This window comes from Saccoglossus kowalevskii, chromosome 15 (assembly GCF_978046115.1).
Source record: "Saccoglossus kowalevskii chromosome 15, keSacKowa6.1, whole genome shotgun sequence".
NCBI lineage: Eukaryota > Metazoa > Hemichordata > Enteropneusta > Harrimaniidae > Saccoglossus > Saccoglossus kowalevskii.
In genome coordinates, this window is record NC_140655.1 from 33,003,408 (window position 1) to 33,028,806 (window position 25,399).

Consider the following 25,399-nt stretch of genomic DNA (forward strand, 5'->3'; position numbering starts at 1 on the left):
AGTCTCAATTTTTCAAACACAGTCACTATATTTCAAGCACAGTCCCTATATTTCTAGCACAGTCTCTTTATTTCAAGCACAGTCACTATATTTCAAGCACAGTCCCTATATTTCAAGCACAGTCACTATATTTCAAGCACAGACTATATTTCTAGCACAGTCTCTACATTTCAAGCACAGTCTCTATATTTCTAGCACAGTCTCTATATTTCAAGCACAGTCCCTATATTTCTAGCACAGTCTCTATATTTCAAGCACAGTCCCTATATTTCAAGCACAGTCCCTATATTTCTAGCACAGTCTCTATATTTCAAGCACAGTCTCTATATTTCAAGCACAGTCCCTATATTTCTAGCACAGTCTCTATATTTCTAGCACAGTCTCTATATTTCAAACACAGTCTCTATATTTCAAACACAGTCACTATATTTCAATCACAGTCCCTATATTTCTAGCACAGGCTCTATATTTCTAGCACAGTCTCTATATTTCAAGAACAGTCACTATATTTCAAGCACAATCCCTATATTTCTAGCACAGTCTCTATATTTCAAGCATAGTCACTATATTTCAAACACAGTCTCTATATTTCAAACACAGTCTCTATATTTCAAACACAGTCACTATATTTCAAGCACAGTCCCTATATTTCTAGCACAGTCTCTATATTTCAAGCACAGTCACTATATTTCAAGCACAGTCACTATATTTCTAGCACAGTCTCTATATTTCAAGCACAGTCCCTATATTTCAAGCACAGTCTCTATATTTCAAGAACAGTCCCTATATTTCAAGCACAGTCCCTATATTTCTAGCATAGTCTCTATATTTCAAGCACAGTCTCTATATTTCAAGCACAGTAAGCACAGTCCCTATATTTCTTACACAGTCTCTATATTTCAAGCACAGTCTCTATATTTCAAACACAGTCTCCATATTTCAAACACAGTCCCTATATTTCTAGCAGTCTCTATATTTCAAGCACAGTCCATATATTTCAAGCACAGTCCCTATATTTCTTACACAGTCTCTATATTTCTAGCACAGTCTCTATATTTCAAGCACAGTCACTATATTTCAAACACAGTCTCAATTTTTCAAACACAGTCACTATATTTCAAGCACAGTCCCTATATTTCTAGCACAGTCTCTTTATTTCAAGCACAGTCCCTATATTTCAAGCACAGTCCCTATATTTCTAGCACAGTCTCTTTATTTCAAGCACAGTCACTATATTTCAAGCACAGTCCCTATATTTTTAGCACAATCTCTATATTTCAAGCACAGTCTCTATATTTCAAGCACAGTCCCTATATTTCTAGCACAGTCACTATATTTCAAGCACAGTCCCTATATTTCTAGCACAGTCTCTATATTTCAAGCACAGTCCCTATATTTCAAGCACAGTCTCTATATTTCAAGCACAGTCCCTATATTTCAAGCACAGTCTCTATATTTCTAGCACAGTCTCTATATTTCAAACACAGTCACTATATTTCAAGCACAGTCCCTATATTTCAAGCACAGTCTCCATATTTCAAGCACAGACTCTATATTTCTAGCACAGTCTCTACATTTCAAGCACAGTCACTATATTTCAAGCACAGTCCCTATATTTCAAGCACAGTCTCTATATTTCAAGCACAGTCCCTATATTTCAAGCACAGTCCCTATATTTCAAGCACAGTCTCTATATTTCAAGCACAGTCTCTATATTTCAAGCACAGTCCCTATATTTCTAGCAGTCTCTATATTTCAAGCACAGTCCATATATTTCAAGCACAGTCCCTATATTTCTTACACAGTCTCTATATTTCTAGCACAGTCTCTATATTTCAAGCACAGTCACTATATTTCAAACACAGTCTCAATTTTTCAAACACAGTCACTATATTTCAAGCACAGTCCCTATATTTCTAGCACAGTCTCTTTATTTCAAGCACAGTCACTATATTTCAAGCACAGTCCCTATATTTTTAGCACAATCTCTATATTTCAAGCACAGTCTCTATATTTCAAGCACAGTCCCTATATTTCTAGCACAGTCACTATATTTCAAGCACAGTCCCTATATTTCTAGCACAGTCTCTATATTTCAAGCACAGTCCCTATATTTCAAGCACAGTCCCTATATTTCTAGCAGTCTCTATATTTCAAGCACAGTCACTATATTTCAAGCACAGTCCCTATATTTCAAGCACAGTCACTATATTTCAAGCACAGACTCTATATTTCTAGCACAGTCTCTACATTTCAAGCACAGTCCCTATATTTCTAGCACAGTCCCTATATTTCTAGCACAGTCTCTATATTTCAAGCACAGTCCCTATATTTCTAGCACAGTCACTATATTTCAAACACAGTCACTATATTTCAAGCACAGACTCTATATTTCTAGCACAGTCTCTACATTTCAAACACAGTCACTATATTTCAAGCACAGTCCCTACATTTCAAACACAGTCACTATATTTCAAGCACAGTCCCTATATTTCAAACACAGTCTCTATATTTCAAGCACAGTCACTATATTTCAAGCACAGTCCCTATATTTCTAGCACAGTCTCTATATTTCAAGCACAGTCCCTATATTTCTAGCACAGTCTCTATATTTCAAGCACAGTCACTATATTTCAAGCACAGTCCCTATATTTCTAGCACAGTCTCTATATTTCAAGCACAGTCACTATATTCCAAACACAGTCTCTATATTTCAAACACAGTCTCTATATTTGAAACACAGTCACTATATTTCAAGCACAGTCCCTATATTTCTAGCACAGTCTCTATATTTCAAGCACAGTCACTATATTTCAAGCACAGTCCCTATATTTCTAGCACAGTCTCTATATTTCAAGCACAGTCCCTATATTTCAAGCACAGTCTCTATATTTCAAGCACAGTCCCTATATTTCAAGCACAGTTTCTATATTTCTAGCACAGTCTCTATATTTCAAGCACAGTCTCAATATTTCAAGCACAGTCACTATATTTCAAGCACAGTCCCTATATTTCTAGCACAGTCTCTATATTTCAAGCGCAGTCACTATATTTCAAGCACAGTCACTATATTTCAAGCACAGTCCCTATATTTCAAGCACAGTCACTATATTTCAAGCACAGACTCTATATTTCTAGCACAGTCTCTACATTTCAAGCACAGTCTCTATATTTCTAGCACAGTCTCTATATTTCAAGCACAGTCCCTATATTTCTAGCACAGTCTCTATATTTCAAGCACAGTCCCTATATTTCAAGCACAGTCCCTATATTTCTAGCACAGTCTCTATATTTCAAGCACAGTCTCTATATTTCAAGCACAGTCCCTATATTTCTAGCACAGTCTCTATATTTCTAGCACAGTCTCTATATTTCAAACACAGTCTCTATATTTCAAACACAGTCACTATATTTCAATCACAGTCCCTATATTTCTAGCACAGGCTCTATATTTCTAGCACAGTCTCTATATTTCAAGAACAGTCACTATATTTCAAGCACAATCCCTATATTTCTAGCACAGTCTCTATATTTCAAGCATAGTCACTATATTTCAAACACAGTCTCTATATTTCAAACACAGTCTCTATATTTCAAACACAGTCACTATATTTCAAGCACAGTCCCTATATTTCTAGCACAGTCTCTATATTTCAAGCACAGTCACTATATTTCAAGCACAGTCACTATATTTCTAGCACAGTCTCTATATTTCAAGCACAGTCCCTATATTTCAAGCACAGTCTCTATATTTCAAGAACAGTCCCTATATTTCAAGCACAGTCCCTATATTTCTAGCATAGTCTCTATATTTCAAGCACAGTCTCTATATTTCAAGCACAGTAAGCACAGTCCCTATATTTCTTACACAGTCTCTATATTTCAAGCAGTCTCTATATTTCAAACACAGTCTCCATATTTCAAACACAGTCCCTATATTTCTAGCAGTCTCTATATTTCAAGCACAGTCCATATATTTCAAGCACAGTCCCTATATTTCTTACACAGTCTCTATATTTCTAGCACAGTCTCTATATTTCAAGCACAGTCACTATATTTCAAACACAGTCTCAATTTTTCAAACACAGTCACTATATTTCAAGCACAGTCCCTATATTTCTAGCACAGTCTCTTTATTTCAAGCACAGTCCCTATATTTCAAGCACAGTCCCTATATTTCTAGCACAGTCTCTTTATTTCAAGCACAGTCACTATATTTCAAGCACAGTCCCTATATTTTTAGCACAATCTCTATATTCCAAACACAGTCTCTATATTTCAAACACAGTCTCTATATTTGAAACACAGTCACTATATTTCAAGCACAGTCCCTATATTTCTAGCACAGTCTCTATATTTCAAGCACAGTCACTATATTTCAAGCACAGTCCCTATATTTCTAGCACAGTCTCTATATTTCAAGCACAGTCCCTATAGTTCAAGCACAGTCTCTATATTTCAAGCACAGTCCCTATATTTCAAGCACAGTTTCTATATTTCTAGCACAGTCTCTATATTTCAAGCACAGTCTCAATATTTCAAGCACAGTCACTATATTTCAAGCACAGTCCCTATATTTCAAGCACAGTCCCTATATTTCAAGCACAGTCCCTATATTTGTAGCACAGTCTCTATATTTCAAGCACAGTCTCTATATTTCAAGCACAGTCCCTATATTTCAAGCACAGTCCCTATATTTCAAGCACAGTCACTATATTTCTAGCACAGTCTCTATATTTCTAGCACAGTCCCTATATTTCTAGCACAGTCTCTATATTCCAAGCACAGTCTCTATATGTCAAGCGCAGTCCCTATATTTCAAGCACAGTCCCTATATTTCAAGCACAGTCACTATATTTCGAGCACAGTCTCTATATTTCTAGCACAGTCTCTATATTTCAAGCACAGTCCCTATATTTCAAGCACAGTCCCTATATTTCAAGCACAGTCCCTATAGTTCAAGCACAGTCCATATATTTCAAGCACAGTCCCTATATTTCTTACACAGTCTCTATATTTCTAGCACAGTCTCTATATTTCAAGCACAGTCACTATATTTCAAACACAGTCTCAATATTTCAAACACAGTCACTATATTTCAAGCACAGTCCCTATATTTCTAGCACAGTCTCTTTATTTCAAGCACAGTCACTATATTTCAAGCACAGTGCCTATATTTTTAGCACAATCTCTATATTTCAAGCACAGTCTCTATATTTCAAGCACAGTCCCTATATTTCTAGCACAGTCACTATATTTCAAGCACAGTCCCTATATTTCTAGCACAGTCTCTATATGTCAAGCACAGTCCCTATATTTCAAGCACAGTCCCTATATTTCTAGCACAGTCTCTATATTTCAAGCACAGTCACTATATTTCAAGCACAGTCTCTATATTTCAAGCACAGTCCCTATATTTCAAGCACAGTCCCTATATTTCAAGCACAGACTCTATATTTCAAGCACAGTCCCTATATTTTTAGCACAATCTCTATATTTCAAGCACAGTCTCTATATTTCAAGCACAGTCCCTATATTTCTAGCACAGTCACTATATTTCAAGCACAGTCCCTATATTTCTAGCACAGTCTCTATATGTCAAGCACAGTCCCTATATTTCAAGCACAGTCCCTATATTTCTAGCACAGTCACTATATGTCTCGCACAGTCTCTATATTTCAAGCACAGTCTCTATATTTCAAGCACAGTCCCTATATTTCAAGCACAGACTCTATATTTCTAGCACAGTCTCTATATTTCAAGCACAGTCCCTATATTTCAAGCACAGTCCCTATATTTCTAGCACAGTCTCTATATTTCAAGCACAGTCACTATATTTCAAGCACAGACTCTATATTTCTAGCACAGTCTCTATATTTCAAGCACAGTCCCTATATTTCTAGCAGTCTCTATATTTCAAGCGCAGTCCCTATATTTCAAGCACAGTCACTATATTTCAAGCGCAGTCCCTATATTTCAAGCACAGTCCCTATATTTCAAGCACAGTCACTATATTTCGAGCACAGTCTCTATATTTCTAGCACAGTCTCTATATTTCAAGCACAGTCCCTATATTTCAAGCACAGTCCCTATATTTCAAGCACAGTCCCTATAGTTCAAGCACAGTCCATATATTTCAAGCACAGTCCCTATATTTCTTACACAGTCTCTATATTTCTAGCACAGTCTCTATATTTCAAGCACAGTCACTATATTTCAAACACAGTCTCAATATTTCAAACACAGTCACTATATTTCAAGCACAGTCCCTATATTTCTAGCACAGTCTCTTTATTTCAAGCACAGTCACTATATTTCAAGCACAGTGCCTATATTTTTAGCACAATCTCTATATTTCAAGCACAGTCTCTATATTTCAAGCACAGTCCCTATATTTCTAGCACAGTCACTATATTTCAAGCACAGTCCCTATATTTCTAGCACAGTCTCTATATGTCAAGCACAGTCCCTATATTTCAAGCACAGTCCCTATATTTCTAGCACAGTCTCTATATTTCAAGCACAGTCACTATATTTCAAGCACAGTCTCTATATTTCAAGCACAGTCCCTATATTTCAAGCACAGTCCCTATATTTCAAGCACAGACTCTATATTTCAAGCACAGTCCCTATATTTTTAGCACAATCTCTATATTTCAAGCACAGTCTCTATATTTCAAGCACAGTCCCTATATTTCTAGCACAGTCACTATATTTCAAGCACAGTCCCTATATTTCTAGCACAGTCTCTATATGTCAAGCACAGTCCCTATATTTCAAGCACAGTCCCTATATTTCTAGCACAGTCACTATATTTCAAGCACAGTCACTATATTTCAAGCACAGTCTCTATATTTCAAGCACAGTCCCTATATTTCAAGCACAGACTCTATATTTCTAGCACAGTCTCTACATTTCAAGCACAGTCCCTATATTTCTAGCACAGTCACTATATTTCAAGAACAGTCACTATATTTCAAGCACAATCCCTATATTTCTAGCACAGTCTCTATATTTCAAGCATAGTCACTATATTTCAAACACAGTCTCTATATTTCAAACACAGTCTCTATATTTCAAACACAGTCACTATATTTCAATCACAGTCCCTATATTTCTAGCACAGGCTCTATATTTCTAGCACAGTCTCTATATTTCAAGAACAGTCACTATATTTCAAGCACAATCCCTATATTTCTAGCACAGGCTCTATATTTCTAGCACAGTCTCTATATTTCAAGCACAGTCTCTATATGTCAAGCACAGTCCCTATATGTCTAGCACAGTCTCTATATTTCAAGCACAGTCCCTATATTTCTAGCACAGTCACTATATTTCAAGCACAGTCCCTATATTTCTAGCACAGTCTCTATATTTCAAGCACAGTCCCTATATTTCAAGCACAGTCCCTATATTTCTAGCACAGTCTCTATATTTCAAGCACAGTCACTATATTTCAAGCACAGACTCTATATTTCTAGCACAGTCTCTATATTTCAAGCACAGTCCCTATATTTCTAGCAGTCTCTATATTTCAAGCGCAGTCCCTATATTTCAAGCACAGTCACTATATTTCAAGCACAGTCTCTATATTTCAAGCACAGTCTCTATATTTCAAGCACAGTCCCTATATTTCAAGCACAGTCCCTATATTTCAAGCACAGTCCCTATATTTCAAGCACAGTCCATATATTTCAAGCACAGTCCCTATATTTCTTACACAGTCTCTATATTTCTAGCACAGTCTCTATATTTCAAGCACAGTCACTATATTTCAAACACAGTCTCAATATTTCAAACACAGTCACTATATTTCAAACACAGTCCCTATATTTCTAGCACAGTCTCTATATTTCAAGCACAGTCACTATATTTCAAGCACAGTCCCTATATTTCAAGCACAGTCCCTATATTTCAAGCACAGTCCATATATTTCAAGCACAGTCCCTATATTTCTTACACAGTCTCTATATTTCTAGCACAGTCTCTATATTTCAAGCACAGTCACTATATTTCAAACACAGTCTCAATATTTCAAACACAGTCACTATATTTCAAACACAGTCTCAATATTTCAAGCACAGTCACTATATTTCAAACACAGTCTCAATATTTCAAACACAGTCACTATATTTCAAACACAGTCTCAATATTTCAAACACAGTCTCAATATTTCAAACACAGTCACTATATTTCAAACACAGTCACTATATTTCTAGCACAGTCTCTATATTTCAAGCACAGTCACTATATTTCAAGCACAGACTCTATATTTCTAGCACAGTCTCTACATTTCAAGCACAGTCCCTATATTTCAAGCACAGTCACTATATTTCAAACACAGACTCTATATTTCTAGCACAGTCTCTACATTTCAAACACAGTCACTATATTTCAAGCACAGTCCCTATATTTCAAGCACAGTCCCTATATTTCAAGCACAGTCACTATATTTCAAACACAGACTCTATATTTCTAGCACAGTCTCTACATTTCAAACACAGTCACTATATTTCAAGCACAGTCCCTATATTTCAAGCACAGTCCCTATATTTCAAGCACAGTCACTATATTTCAAGCACAGTCCCTATATTTCAAGCACAGTCTCTATATGTCTAGCACAGTCTCTATATTTCAAGCACAGTCACTATATTTCAAGCACAGTCCCTATATTTCTAGCACAGTCTCTATATTTCAAGCATAGTCACTATATTTCAAACACAGTCTCTATATTTCAAACACAGTCTCTATATTTCAAACACAGTCACTATATTTCAAGCACAGTCCCTATATTTCTAGCACAGTCTCTATATTTCAAGCACAGTCACTATATTTCAAGCACAGTCCCTATATTGCTAGCACAGTCTCTATATTTCAAACACAGTCACTATATTTCTAGCACAGGCTCTATATTTCTAGCACAGTCTCTATATTTCAAGCACAGTCTCTATATTTCAAGCACAGTCCCTATATGTCTAGCACAGTCTCTATATTTCAAGCACAGTCCCTATATTTCTAGCACAGTCACTATATTTCAAGCACAGTCCCTATATTTCTAGCACAGTCTCTATATTTCAAGCACAGTCCCTATATTTCAAGCACATTCCCTATATTTCAAGCACAGACACTATATTTCAAGCACAGTCCCTATATTTCTAGCACAGTCTCTATATTTCTAGCACAGTCTCTATATTTCAAGCACAGTCACTATATTTCAAGCACAGTCCCTATATTTCTAGCACAGTCTCTATATTTCAAGCATAGTCACTATATTTCAAACACAGTCTCTATATTTCAAACACAGTCTCTATATTTCAAACACAGTCACTATATTTCAAGCACAGTCCCTATATTTCTAGCACAGTCTCTATATTTCAAGCATAGTCACTATATTTCAAACACAGTCTCTATATTTCAAACACAGTCTCTATATTTCAAACACAGTCACTATATTTCAAGCACAGTCTCTATATTTCAAGCACAGTCACTATATTTCAAGCACAGTCCCTATATTTCTAGCACAGTCTCTATATTTCAAGCATAGTCACTATATTTCAAACACAGTCTCTATATTTCAAACACAGTCTCTATTTTTCAAACACAGTCACTATATTTCAAGCACAGACTCTATATTTCTAGCACAGTCTCTACATTTCAAGCACAGTCCCTATATTTCTAGCACAGTCTCTATATTTCAAGCACAGACTCTATATTTCTAGCACAGTCCCTATATTTCTAGCACAGTCTCTATATTTCAAACATAGTCACTATATTTCAAACACAGTCTCTATATTTCAAACACAGTCTCTATTTTTCAAACACAGTCACTATATTTCAAGCACAGTCTCTATATTTCTAGCACAGTCACTATATTTCAAGCACAGTCCCTATATTTCTAGCACAGTCTCTATATTTCAAGCATAGTCACTATATTTCAAACACATTCTCTATATTTCAAACACAGTCTCTATATTTCAAACACAGTCACTATATTTCAAGCACAGTCCCTATATTTCTAGCACAGTCTCTATATTTCAAGCACAGTCACTATATTTCAAGCACAGTCCCTATATTGCTAGCACAGTCTCTATATTTCAAGCACAGTCTCTATATTTCAAGCACAGTCACAATATTTCAAGCACAGTCACTATATTTCAAGCACAGTCCCTATATTTCTAGCACAGTCTCTATATTTCAAGCACAGTCACTATATTCCAAACACAGTCTCTATATTTCAAACACAGTCTCTATATTTGAAACACAGTCACTATATTTCAAGCACAGTCCCTATATTTCTAGCACAGTCTCTATATTTCAAGCACAGACACTATATTTCAAGCACAGTCCCTATATTTCTAGCACAGTCTCTATATTTCAAGCACAGTCCCTATATTTCAAGCACAGTCTCTATATTTCAAGCACAGTCCCTATATTTCAAGCACAGTCTCTATATTTCTAGCACAGTCTCTATATTTCAAGCATAGTCACTATATTTCAAACACAGTCTCTATATTTCAAACACAGTCTCTATATTTCAAACACAGTCACTATATTTCAAGCACAGTCCCTATATTTCTAGCACAGTCTCTATATTTCAAGCATAGTCACTATATTTCAAACACAGTCTCTATATTTCAAACACAGTCTCTATATTTCAAACACAGTCACTATATTTCAAGCACAGTCTCTATATTTCAAGCACAGTCACTATATTTCAAGCACAGTCCCTATATTTCTAGCACAGTCTCTATATTTCAAGCATAGTCACTATATTTCAAACACAGTCTCTATATTTCAAACACAGTCTCTATTTTTCAAACACAGTCACTATATTTCAAGCACAGACTCTATATTTCTAGCACAGTCTCTACATTTCAAGCACAGTCCCTATATTTCTAGCACAGTCTCTATATTTCAAGCACAGACTCTATATTTCTAGCACAGTCCCTATATTTCTAGCACAGTCTCTATATTTCAAACATAGTCACTATATTTCAAACACAGTCTCTATATTTCAAACACAGTCTCTATTTTTCAAACACAGTCACTATATTTCAAGCACAGTCTCTATATTTCTAGCACAGTCACTATATTTCAAGCACAGTCCCTATATTTCTAGCACAGTCTCTATATTTCAAGCATAGTCACTATATTTCAAACACAGTCTCTATATTTCAAACACAGTCTCTATATTTCAAACACAGTCACTATATTTCAAGCACAGTCCCTATATTTCTAGCACAGTCTCTATATTTCAAGCACAGTCACTATATTTCAAGCACAGTCCCTATATTGCTAGCACAGTCTCTATATTTCAAGCACAGTCTCTATATTTCAAGCACAGTCACAATATTTCAAGCACAGTCACTATATTTCAAGCACAGTCCCTATATTTCTAGCACAGTCTCTATATTTCAAGCACAGTCACTATATTCCAAACACAGTCTCTATATTTCAAACACAGTCTCTATATTTGAAACACAGTCACTATATTTCAAGCACAGTCCCTATATTTCTAGCACAGTCTCTATATTTCAAGCACAGACACTATATTTCAAGCACAGTCCCTATATTTCTAGCACAGTCTCTATATTTCAAGCACAGTCCCTATATTTCAAGCACAGTCTCTATATTTCAAGCACAGTCCCTATATTTCAAGCACAGTCTCTATATTTCTAGCACAGTCTCTATATTTCAAGCACAGTCTCAATATTTCAAGCACAGTCACTATATTTCAAGCACAGTCCCTATATTTCAAGCACAGTCCCTATATTTCAAGCACAGTCCCTATATTTCTAGCACAGTCTCTATATTTCAAGCACAGTCTTTATATTTCTAGCACAGTCCCTATATTTCAAGCACAGTCCCTATATTTCTAGCACAGTCTCTATATTTCAAGCACAGTCTCTATATTTCAAGCACAGTCCCTATATTTCAAGCACAGTCCCTATATTTCAAGCACAGTCCCTATATTTCTAGCACAGTCTCTATATTTCAAGCACAGTCTCTATATTTCAAGCACAGTCACTATATTTCAAGCACAGTCCCTATATTTCAAGCACAGTCCCTATATTTCAAGCACAGTCCCTATATTTCTAGCACAGTCCCTATATTTCAAGCACAGTCCCTATATTTCAAGCACAGTCCCTATATTTCAAGCACAGTCCCTATATTTCAAGCTTAGTCCCTATATTTCTAGCACAGTCTCTATATTTCAAGCACAGTCTCTATATTTCAAGCACAGTCCCTATATTTCAAGCACAGTCCCTATATTTCAAGCACAGTCCCTATATTTCAAGCACAGTCCCTATATTTCAAGCACAGTCACTATATTTCTAGCACTGTCTCTATATTTCTAGCACAGTCCCTATATTTCTAGCACAGTCTCTATATTTCAAGCACAGTCTCTATATGTCAAGCACAGTCCCTATATGTCAAGCACAGTCCCTATATTTCAAGCACAGTCTCTATATTTCTAGCACAGTCTCTATATTTCTAGCACAGTCTCTATATTTCAAGCACAGTCTCTATATTTCAAGCACAGTCACTATATTTCAAGCACAGTCCCTATATTTCAAGCACAGTCCCTATATTTCAAGCACAGTCCCTATATTTCTAGCACAGTCTCTATATTTCAAGCACAGTCTCTATATTTCAAGCACAGTCCCTATATTTCAAGCACAGTCCCTATATTTCAAGCACAGTCACTATATTTCAAGCACAGTCCCTATATTTCTTACACAGTCCCTATATTTCTAGCACAGTCTCTATATTTCTAGCACAGTCTCTATATTTCTAGCACAGGCTCTATATTTCTAGCACAGTCTCTATATTTCTAGCACAGTCACTATATTTCAAGCACAGTCTCTATATTTCTAGCACAGTCTCTATATTTCTAGCACAGTCTCTATATTTCTAGCACAGTCTCTATATTTCTAGCACAGTCTCTATATTTCTAGCACAGTCTCTATATTTCTAGCACAGTCACTATATTTCAAGCACAGTCTCTATATTTCTAGCACAGTCTCTATATTCTAGCACAGTCTCTATATTTCTAGCACAGTCTCTATATTTCTAGCACAGTCTCTATATTTCTAGCACAGTCACTATATTTCAAGCACAGTCTCTATATTTCTAGCACAGTCCCTATATTTCTAGCACAGTCTCTATATTTCTAGCACAGTCTCTATATTTCAAGCACAGTCTCTATATTTCTAGCACAGTCTCTATATTTCAAGCACAGTCCCTATATGTCTAGCACAGTCTCTATATTTCTAGCACAGTCTCTATATTTCTAGCACAGTCTCTATATTTCAAGCACAGTCCCTATATGTCTAGCACAGTCTCTATATTTCAAGCACAGTCACAATATTTCAAGCACAGTCCCTATATTTCTAGCACAGTCTCTATATTTCAAGCACAGTCACTATATTTCAAGCACAGTCCCTATATTTCTAGCACAGTCTCTATATTTCTAGCACAGTCTCTATATTTCAAGCACAGTCCCTGTATTTCTAGCACAGTCTCTATATTTCTAGCACAGTCTCTCTATTTCTACACAGTCTATATTTCAAGCACAGTCCCTATATTTCTAGCACAGTCTCTATATTTCTAGCACAGTCTCTATATTTCTAGCACAGTCTCTATATTTCAAGCACAGTCTCTATATTTCAAGCACAGTCCCTATATTTCTAGCACAGTCTCTATATTTCAAGCACAGTCACTATATTTCAAGCACAGTCCCTATATTTGTAGCACAGTCTCTATATTTCTAGCACAGTCTCTATATTTCAAGCACAGTTATATATTTCTAGCTCAGTCTCTATATTTCTAGCACAGTCTCTATATTTCTAGCACAGTCTCTATATTTCAAGCACAGTCTCTATATTTCAAGCACAGTCCCTATATTTCTAGCACAGTCTCTATATTTCAAGCACAGTCACTATATTTCAAGCACAGTCCCTATATTTCTAGCACAGTCCCTATATATATTTCTAGCACAGTCGCTATATTTCTAGCACAGTCCCTATATTTCTAGCACAGTCCCTATATTTCAAACACAGTCCCTATATTTCAAACACAGTCCCTATATTTCAAGCACAGTCTCTATATTTCAAGCACAGTCTCTATATTTCTAGCACAGTCTCTATATTTCAAGCACAGTCCCTATATTTCAAACACAGTCCCTATATTTCAAGCACCATTTCTATATTTCAAGCGCAGTCCCTATATGTCAAACACAGTCCCTATATTTCAAGAACAATTTCTATATTTCAAGCACAGTTTCTATATTTCAAGCACAGTCCCTATATTTCTAGCACAGTCGCTATATTTCAACCACAGTCGCTATATTTCAACCACAGTCCTCGTGTTCTTCCAGAGTTCCTATATTTTAAGAACAGTCCTTGTATTTCAGATCCGTTTTTTAAGCCGACAAAAGTGCTTCATAACCAGTATCCCAGTATCAAGCCATCGAATCAGGTAAAAACACTGAAGTCAATGACACCTTCACTGTGATTCCACAAAAATTACGCGAGTTGAGTCAAAAATTTGATCGGGCTAAAATTGTATAACTGGAATGAGAGTGTGGCCTATAACTCGAAGTCCAAACTCAAAATAGAACTCGGATATTACGAGTTAACAACTTTCATATCTACCAACGTGTTTGTTTGCTATTGTCAGTCTGCACGATAATAATGTTATTATTAGTTAGGATGAGGTCATGAGTTGGGATAATTAATAAGGTATAAGTACGACAAACAGTTCATTATAGCTGTGAAGTTACAAAAATTTTGGAAATTATTTTTTTCATAAATAAATCTAACTATATCTTTTGCTTCGTCTTTATGACATGTGAGTATTTTATCTCTGTGTTGTTAAACACAAATTATAATTCAACTTGTAACCGTCAGTGCATTACAGATATTTCCACGCTAGTGGTTGCTATGTCTATCTCTGGGGTTTAGACCATATGTGTATGTTTAGTTGAATGTTGCTTCCTGAACAGTTTTTAGACACAAATTGAGGAGTAAAAAAACACACAATACCTCTTTTTGAGACGTATGGTTTTCTCATTGCTGTTGCATCTGACATTGGTCTAAACACTTTTGCTGACGGTTTGCTGAAGAGAAAATTCCTGACGATTTCTCGGACAACCTGAAAAATAAATAAAAAACTCGTTAGTTGAGGGCGTGCTGCCATATAGTTCTCGTCACAAAAACGTAATGTCAGTCTACTTCTATATGCGTTGGAACCCGAGTGAGGGCGTTGGTGTATTTAACAATCTGCTGTATTTTACAATCTGCAGGTTAGTGAACGTTAAAGCGGGAGTCACAACCGACGATAACAACATACGCTAAAACGCAAAGGCTCATGAGTAGACGCTTGTTTGTAAACAATGACACGCTTTGGCCATCTGACGCATGCACAGTTGACGACTCCCCCGCTTTAACGAATATGTCGGAGCAATGTGCACACCTAATTGCGTCCAATACTATATTGACTATTTCATTGAACTGTTGTATGCACATCGTCTAGCTCCACAGTAATCGGCACTATATTGACACATATGCATTTGTCAGTTTCATCAGTGCAGCTATCATGGATATTAATCAGTTTTCCAATTACGAGCGCCTGTCAATAACGGATATGACGCCAATCCTTTCACGATGACTGTCCTGATTGGACAGTTTAATTTTAAACCTTTATGTTTAATTTTATTCGCATGTTGTAGTTGCACAGCAGAACACGTGACATGAATCTGTATTTATGTATAACTGACCCCGACGGTGCGACCATAGGCTGGAGTCGTAACGATGGGTGCATGGTACTCAACTAATGTCAAATGTATGTCGCCGATACCTACATTCCTTTTTTGGACACCCACAATCCGAAAATGCTGCGACTGTTTCTTTTTTGATATTAAAGGCCAGTGGTCGCCGCAGCCTTTGTTCGAATTTCATGTAAATAAACAATGTATTTTAAACGTTGCTATGAGTCCCATATCGAACAGGGCGCGGAGCGATGACTAACGCCCATTAATTATGTATGATATAAAATATTTACCTCACTGAAAAAGCGATTTCTTAAAAGCGAGCAAAGGATTAATTACAGCCAAATTGAAATTGTAGACAACCTGGCTCAACAATGAATCACTTGGTGGAACAGGCACGTTCACTTAACATGGCTACATGTAACATGGCGACCAACACTATAATGCATACACGTACGTATATTATCAGACAGGGGAATTTCGATTTTATAAATGAAGTATGGACAGATATTAAAAACTAGACGATGCCGAATCTTATTTGAATAATTCAAGCAATAACACTGTGAGACATATCAACACACACCACACGAACTTGACATACTACTTCGTATATTCGAGGTGACAAAGTAATTACTATTTGTAAACGTCGGACAGAAGCGTCTACCTGGTCACATTTGGTGTGTCTGAGGAAACATATTTCTCTCCTTTGCAGTTAATATTTCTTTATAACGCACTGGGATTGAGGGAAATTTCGACACCGTTTCGAATTTCCAATTTCCGTAAACTAAGTAAAACGCGTTAAACTCTGAGACCGACAGCTGCGTCACGGAATGAATTTTGTGTTCTATCATAACCGAGCCGAATCATATGAGTGTACACTATGTATATACATAAATAAATACAAAATAGTTCATGACTTGTGCCGTGACTGGAACAGGTTGGTAGTTGGGAGTTATGAGGGTTTTATATTCTATTAAATTCGCGTTTCCATGGTCCTACAAGAAACATATTAAAAAGTATTCCTAACCGCTGTTATTATATTGTATAATGGGTCAATACTTTTTTCTTATTGCGAACAGGAACATCATCAGCAATCAAAAGTTCAAAACTACTCTAACTTATGATATTCCAGGACAATGTTACAAATGATATTATATGCTGATTATACAGCCCTTTTATGTAACGATATCGACGAACTTTCAGAAAAAAGTCAAAATGTATGATGCAAATTTCACACTCAATCAACAAAACGGAAACCATTGCTTTCAGTGTATGGTTGGTTGTCTAAGATGTAGATGAGGAATATAGCACTAAACCATCATTTATTGGCAGTGTACCCGTTAAAATCTGAGCCAGTTAAAGTATCTAGGACGCATGGCATGTTTCCTAAATTTCCGCATTTCGTTTGCTTCCCAATGGAATGAGCTTAAGCATGTATTAGCTGATAACAAAATACCCACCGAACAAGAATCGTTAAAGCATATGTACGTAGTCTATACTTATACAGTGTTCACGCCGTGGAGATCACAATGAGCGAACAATAAAGAACAATTGGATCGATCTGTCATAATTTTCTCAGGAGAATGAAAAAAAAAAAGGGTTTAAACGAACACAAATTCACTCCAACGCTCTAAAAAAATACAAAAAAAGAAGCCGAGACATACACAGAAAAACTTGGATTGGTCCTATATGTTTAGCAATGTACGTATGAGAATGATAACAAAGACCTTGCTAATTTCTGTAAAACATCTACAATATATTGCGCATATAACAAGGCTAGAAAATGAGAATATTCTGCTTAGGTTTATCATTTACAATGAAAACAATGCAATGCAGTTATTCGTTAAAATATGCCGTGGCCGATGGCTGACATTTGAAAAGAAATCAGAACATCACTAAATCCAACAGATAATGCAAAACAAAACTGAGTTTATTTCTGTAATAGAGAACCATGATGATGATGACAATTGTTGTAAATTAGATTACACTGATAATTAGATTACCGTGCCCATATTTCTGCATGACCCTGCTATTAGAATATACAAATTACATGGCGACTATACCGTATTTCTGCATGACCCTGCTATTAGAATATACAAATTACATGGCGACTATACCGTATTTCTGCATGACCTTGCTATTAAAATATACAGATTACATGGCGACTATACCATATTTCTGCATGACCTTGCTATTAAAATATACAGATTACAGGGTGATTGTGCAATGTTCGTGCATGGGTGATGAAATGTTGTGAATACTTAATCTTTAGTTTTTTGTAGGTAATGGAATGGTCATTTTGTTGCATATTTGGTTGCATTCCCCTTTTTAGAATATTTTTTTACATTGCTGAACACAATTCAAGTTCGAATTTGATACCGTTGTCGAGCTAATGTCACATAGATTTTGAATTGTTCTAAAATAAAATACAGGATAAAAAGCGAACTTTGACAGAAGATTCACACATTGTTTCTACATTTACAAATATATTATTATACATTTTATTGCCAAGTATCGTAACGCTATGAAAACCCAGATGAGCCAGCCGTGCAATAACTTTTCATATTATAAATACCTAAAAAATACCTACTGAAAATAGAATTTGCAAACAATGTTCACAGAATGAAATAGAAGACGAACTGCACTTTGTTATGAAATGTCCACAATATAAAGTAATACGCCAACAAATCATACAAGACATTATATTTCCACAAGAAACCCAGGATGATCTCCAGAAATTTAATTTCTTGATGACTTCAAAAGATGATGTAATAATAAAAAAAGATTGGCAACTATATTCATAATGCATTTCAATCAAGAAATAAAAATGCCATTTGATATGTAACACTTGCTTTATCTTTTTTTTTTAACAACTAACTTTCTTTTTGTAGTAGTAGTTATCACAACTAATCATTATTGCTATTAACTGATAGAAACATTGTATTTCTAAGGATGCAATAAAGTTATTATTATTATTATTATTACGCCGGCCATGTTTGTCGATATTTGAACAAACGTATTTCCGTTACAGATTTAAGGCGGCACACACTCCATGACCCGTGACCAATTGTAACCATCACATAAGGATCTGGAATAATTGAGATCAAATATCGCACAACGCACCCTTTCCTTCGTTGGGCGATTTGAGCATCAGTTAAACAAATATCAATACGCGCCCGTTTACTTCTTCTGTAAATGTCTCTTATAATATTGAAAACTATCAGCTTTTATCCGTCCTACGAACATGAAGTTCATCGTCTATAAATGATGTACACTAAGGTGGGTTTATAGATGGTCAATCATGGCCATGTTTTATTTGTCAAAATAATCGATATTACATATAGCACAGCATTCCATGCAGCTCCCGCATAGCCCATAGAAATACATATACAGTGGTGCGCGTCCGAACAACATATAATCTTCTGTGACGTAACTCCGTCCCCAAGAATTCTAGTTCAAAAGAGTAGGTAAAAATAAGGTTAGCTCGAAACAATTGCATTTATTTTTATTAGACCCTATGAAGTCTATAATATTTGAGTTGTGTGAACGTCAATGTCACCCTAACCCGCTGCAGTTTTCGGTCATTTGGCACTAAAATCTTGCTTTGACATGGCCTCATTGATGTCCACGTTTGATAATTCAATCTCATTCGTAATTATGAATAGTAAGATTAGAGGATCTAAATTGTGTTTTCTCCAACAAAACTTATTTGTAAGAATTATTCACATGATTCCTTTCCAACCAATGGCACATTAGAGGATGACGCCATCAGTACATTCAATAGACCATGAATCATTTTTACGAGAATTAATCTAATCAACAAAACTGCTTTCAATTAATAAGTAATAAATTGGCCAGTTCTACGTTGCGAAATAAATAGTAGAGTCCAATTATATCATCTATGTCTAAAATAATGTTATCGCCCGCCACCCATAAAATGATATCTATGCCGAAATAAGTGGATAATTCATGTTATCGAATCAATCATCTATATTTTTTAAAACAGGTGGGATTTCATCTAATATAAGACAAACATTTACTAATGCATTATATTTTGCCCCAATTTAGATTAAAAACAACAAAACAGCACCCACTCTGGCCTCTGAAGACAGCGATTTTTTTGTTTAAGTATTTTATTTAAAGTTTTAAGTGATTTTATAGTATTGGAACCTACATAGATGTTCAATCAATACTGCATACATTACATTATGTTACAGACATTGTGGCGTTCAAAACAAATCTTTCTTATTGCGGCTGGGTTTTTTTTTGTCAATATAAAAATATAATGTTTACCATACGTATAGTTGTTTTAGACTGTGTGTGATTGGTCATCTCTAATTGTAAAAATGAATGTCGATTGATCAAAAAGAAATATAACAAAATACCGTCGAATAACGGTTTTGACAAAGTTTTAACCAAGAACACTTTTTGGTATGAATATTTTTTTTATTTTTGCTATGTTTAGGAATATATAAAATCTTACAAATATAATTACAAATATTCTGTTGTAAATTGGAAAGGATGTTAAAAGAAATACTGATACAAAACATTTTAAATGTTATCAATGTGACATTTGATTAACAACATATTATTTGTATTGCTTGTATGACATGATACTGATATTTCAATGGGAATATGTAAATATATCAATCTTGTCCGGTAATCAACAATTTTAAATTCAGTGAAAGAGTCAGATAGCATCGTGTTCGATGTGGGTTCTACGCGACGTAGATAGATACCCCGTAACCCCGTATGCAACGTTTTATTTACACGAAATTCGAACACACACTACACGACGTCAGTTTTAGAAAAAAAAATATTCTACCGAACTATAAAATCGTGTTTTGCAGTTTTTTTCAGAACATCTTGCCTTATAACCTATAAGTAATAATTTAAACGACTGACAAATATACAGTATGTTGCCCTCAAGTCGGAAAATAGAAAAATTGGGTCGGTCGGATTTTTTTGTAAACCCGTGAAAACCAAAGCTATCGTAAATAGCCGAGGTATATGGACTTCATAGTTTTTGGAACATGTCAGCGAAATACAGATCAACCCGAGGTTCAAAGTCATCACTTACCCCCCTCCCCCGGGACCCTGGGAATCAAACAACGGTCCGGGATTGTTAATTTTAGAGGAAACACATTTTTACTGCTTAAAATGGTGAGTTTTTAATATTTGGGCCTATTAAAAAAGCAAAAAAACGCGACCCGATATTTCATATTTTCGGCCAGTCGCTGAGGGCAATAAAACTATTTTTTTTTATCCAATACATGGGCAACTCAGTGAGCGAAAGATGAGCCTAATAGTAGTAATTGTTTCCGGCACCAAAACAAACAATTGTGTAGATTTTGTAATTTCCGATTTGTTCGTTGGTAAAATGGCAGCATACATTAGAAGATCAAATGAGAGTAGTGTTATATAAATAGCGTTTTTGATGCAAAATGATCTAAAACTTGTCTCTAGATATAAAGTATGACTCATATTGAAATATGACGGATGTGGATGTGCTTACTAGCCACGGTTTCTAACTGTATCTTGCTCGCGTTGGTTTAATTCATGCATAGTAGTATGATCGTCATTTTTGTTTCTCGTTTTTGTTTTGTTTTTCGACTTACATTTTTCGAAATTCGAATTGAATGTAAATAAATAAATAAATAAATAAATAAATAAATAAATAAATAAATAAATAAATAAATAAATAAATAAATAAATAAATAAATAAATAAATAAATAAATAAATAAATAAATAAATAAATAAATAAATAAATGATTATGTATTCTCCCAAATCATGTGGGCGAGTGTATTTTATTATGCCTGTAGTAGCGGCATTAATGTTTGACGTCACATTATTCAAATATATCTCCAAAATTCTGAAGATGAACTGAGTTGTGTCATAAACGTCAAGTTTTTGGTAAAATTCCATGCAACTGGTGGATCATTACGTCCACTGCTACAAATGTTTTATTTTATAAACTTGTTTACTTGCCTCGATTTAGAAACAATACATTTTATCTTCAGTTATTGCCTTACTTATATAGTTTTTTTTTTTTCGTTTAATTTAACAACTCTGCGGGATGAAACGCTGAGAAACAAAAAATGTTCATATGAAATATATATATATATATATATATATATATATATATATATATATATATATATATATAGTCAAAGAAACATTTCGGAGCGAAACACGATTTCAGCAACGTGATCATGAAAAAATAGCTCAAAGGGAAGTAATAATGTGCACAGTAGTGATTAATGAACAGTGCCTTACAATTATGCATAGGCATGTCTATTTAGCGAGTTGTTGAAAGAAACGTAAGTTCGATGTTACCACAAAACGCCTCCACACTGTAATTATCTGCTAACAGTTGTTATTGCCCGCAAATTCACATATTTTTATCAAAATATAATATGTTAATTTTTGGATATGTCAGTTTTCAATTTCAGTTTCAAAACTCAAACCGTATTCTCCATATGTTTAAACAGGTTCTTTTATGATGTTTTAATAATATACTAAATATGGGATGTAGTTAGTAAATTTTTAACGCGTGTTTGCTGATAAGCATCGGCTTTCCACTGAAATATTTAAAGAGAAAACGGGGATAACTTTTAGAATTGTCTGAGCATGTTTCAATTAATTGTGGTTGGTATTGAATCATTATAGGAACAATTAAATATAATTTATCGTGAATTTAAGATTTAAGGTTGTTTTGACAGTTTGCGACCCTAATGCGCACGCGTGCTAGATATACCTATACGTAAGGTAATTAAAAATATTCATCCAACAAATAGTGGTGTGTTTTCAGCCAGCACAATATTGTTATTTTGCAATAAATTTTACCATAATACGCATTAATGTTTAAAACTACTGAAAATGTAAAGTTTAGATGAAATATACATCGTACAAAAACAATGATATAATAGTTATTATTATGCCATCATATCTAACCGTCCCTGTTAGAAATTAAAGTAAAATACTGATGAAGAAGAACGTTTTATGCACATGAAATCACTGCATAATACCTCAATAGTTACAACGCTATACGTGTTATATATAGTATGACGGATTTGAAATGATACATATATAGTCATAATATAGGATAAACAAGCCTGCTTTGGGTAAACAAATATTTTTTGTTGATTTTGTTGTTTGTCGGAACAAGAATACTAATAGTATATGTTACAATATTGAGACTTCTTTGTTCGGCAGTCATTAAATTAGTGTTCTCAATTCACTTAGAGCTACATCGTGTGATACATATCTTCCAGAAGGTTACATCGTGGTGGAAATGATCGTTACTCCGAGTGGCTTCTTGGCACGGTAAGCCATTTAGACGACGGTTTGGGTAAGATTACGACTGGTACGATATCTTGTCTTATTCTGACAAGGAATATAAATTATAAGAATTTCTAAACGACGATAAGATCTCGATGCTTCTGGTGTGTTTACAATCAATGCAATCAATGCCATTATACCGCCTAACCTTGTAGCGATATGATTAAACCATTTAACTGAACTAAAGGAGACGAAGTATACCACATTATCAGATGAGGTTGATGATCGGCCAAATTGAATGTTAGAGTCCGGAATGAAGTGACAATATTTGATATTGTATTTCTTCTGCAGAGAACATATTATTAATATTTCAACTTTACAGTCATTATTTATGTACTTTGGCTACTTCAGGCAATTTCCATTTGACATAATTATTAATTAATCGTAGTGTATCAGAATCCTCAAAAAAAAAAGAAATTCAAGGAATAATTAAACGCATATCCCATAGCTTAGCGTCTAGCGTTATGGGTTACGCATACTCATTTGAAAATAATGAAAAAAATTGGACCTCAAATGTCAATGTCATGTCAATATTATTCGTATGCATATGCATTTGGAAGGCCTTAGTTGCCGTTGTTGACATTCTCAATTAGGTTCTTCCGTCAAGATATGCTGATTTGTGTTGGGTAATATCAATAATAATACTTGCAGAAATATTATGGGTAGAGATTTAAGTATTACCTGTATATGCAAAATCTGCTAAACTTGATGTAACACGCAGAGAGAGAGAGAACTACAACATTTCTGCATATGTGAAACATATGCGCTTTTTTAGTTAGATTGCCACAATTTATTTAGAAAGGTGTACGTTATCATTCATAAGCAACCGATCGTCAGTTTTGAGAACAAAACGACAGACAATTATGATGTCAAAAACGAATGCATACATAACTACTCATGTGCACAAAGAGTTCTAAGTAGATGACAAGCGAAAGCCTATACAGCAAATTTGTTTGTGACTTTACAAACGTACCTGCCACTTAAAATTGGAAAGCTGATCACAATATTCAAAGTATTGTACTTGCACCTCAATAAACAGATTAAATAATTAAAGTACCAACAAACCTGCTCTTCCACTTCTTCTAATGACTGTTCATCTGGAATTTCTGCCGTCTGTCCAAGGGAGTAATTGTCGCCGTAGCCTAGTACAATACATGCTGCTAAAAAGATACTGAGCGTAAAAACGTACGTTGAATTCATTGTAATATACTTAAAACTATTGCTTCACCCAGTCGTTTCTTCAAAGTTTAAGTTATCTCTGTCATGCCCTGCGAATTGCACCATCATTTATAGCCCTGCACAGTAGTGTCGCCATGGTAACACCGATTGGTCATTGATGCTATGATTGTAATCTATTATGGATGAGTTTGTTTCTTTGAAGCCTTTGGGGAAAGTGAATACAGGAAGTACGTTAACGTCAGCCTGGTGTAAAACGACACATCAATGCGTGTCAGATTGTTCCTTGTTGTTATGTTAATGAGGTATGACAAATACAAAATATATTCATTATAATATTGATTGATTCCAAAACGACAACAAAATCAAAGTTAAATATTTTACGACAAGTACGACAACTTACTGTTATTTAAAGTTACGATGTTATAGATTCCAGTTTTGTTGTTGCTATCCAGTCGTTTAACATTCTTCATTGGTTTCTGCAAGATAATGTCTTTTTGATTTACATAATTTTATCACAATAGCATCGATACATATATATGAAATATTTATGAGCCATGTGATGACGTCATATACCAAGTTTATATATATATATATATGCATGCAGAAGCCCCACCCCCATCCTAACAGTATGCACATTTACACATATAATAAGGCAACTTTTTTATTTTATTTTTTAATTTATTACATATTATGCTAGAATTTTTCTAATAACTGGAGTAAGTTTTGTGTTTTTTTTTGTTCTAACAAAGCTAACACAATAACTACGGCATGTATGCAGCTGAATCCGTTTAAGTAATGTTGATGTTGTCAACTAAAATATGTGAACTCGTACAATGCAACGGTTGCTAAATGTTAAATTAGTTCAAGTTTAAATTTTACATATCTTGTATACCCATTAGTATTATGTAAACTGTAATATCCAATATGATGTCTATTTATTCATAAAATTACAATTCCACGAACTTCTTTTTGTTTTCAAATAAAGACAAATGAATAGTAGAGTAAAACCACTGAACGGTAACTATGTACAATAAAACACATAATATTTCCTTCATCCATTACAATTCCTGCACGTATTATTTAAATTAGCACTAATGTGTTCAAT

The 25,399-nt window shown here is 34.8% G+C and overlaps 1 long non-coding RNA gene across 1 annotated transcript in view; it reads right to left on the reverse strand.

Annotated features, from left to right (window-relative positions):
* The window catches only part of LOC144364076 (uncharacterized), a 51,054-nt gene extending 26,682 nt beyond the window's left edge, over positions 1 to 24,372 (reverse strand). Inside the window, exons 1-2 of the long non-coding RNA XR_013422824.2 lie at positions 24,181 to 24,372; positions 15,048 to 15,156 (exon numbers count right to left, since the gene is read on the reverse strand). This is a non-coding gene — a long non-coding RNA (uncharacterized LOC144364076). The remainder of the gene's footprint in view (positions 1 to 15,047; positions 15,157 to 24,180) is intronic.
* Positions 24,373 to 25,399: the final 1,027 nt, after the last annotated feature.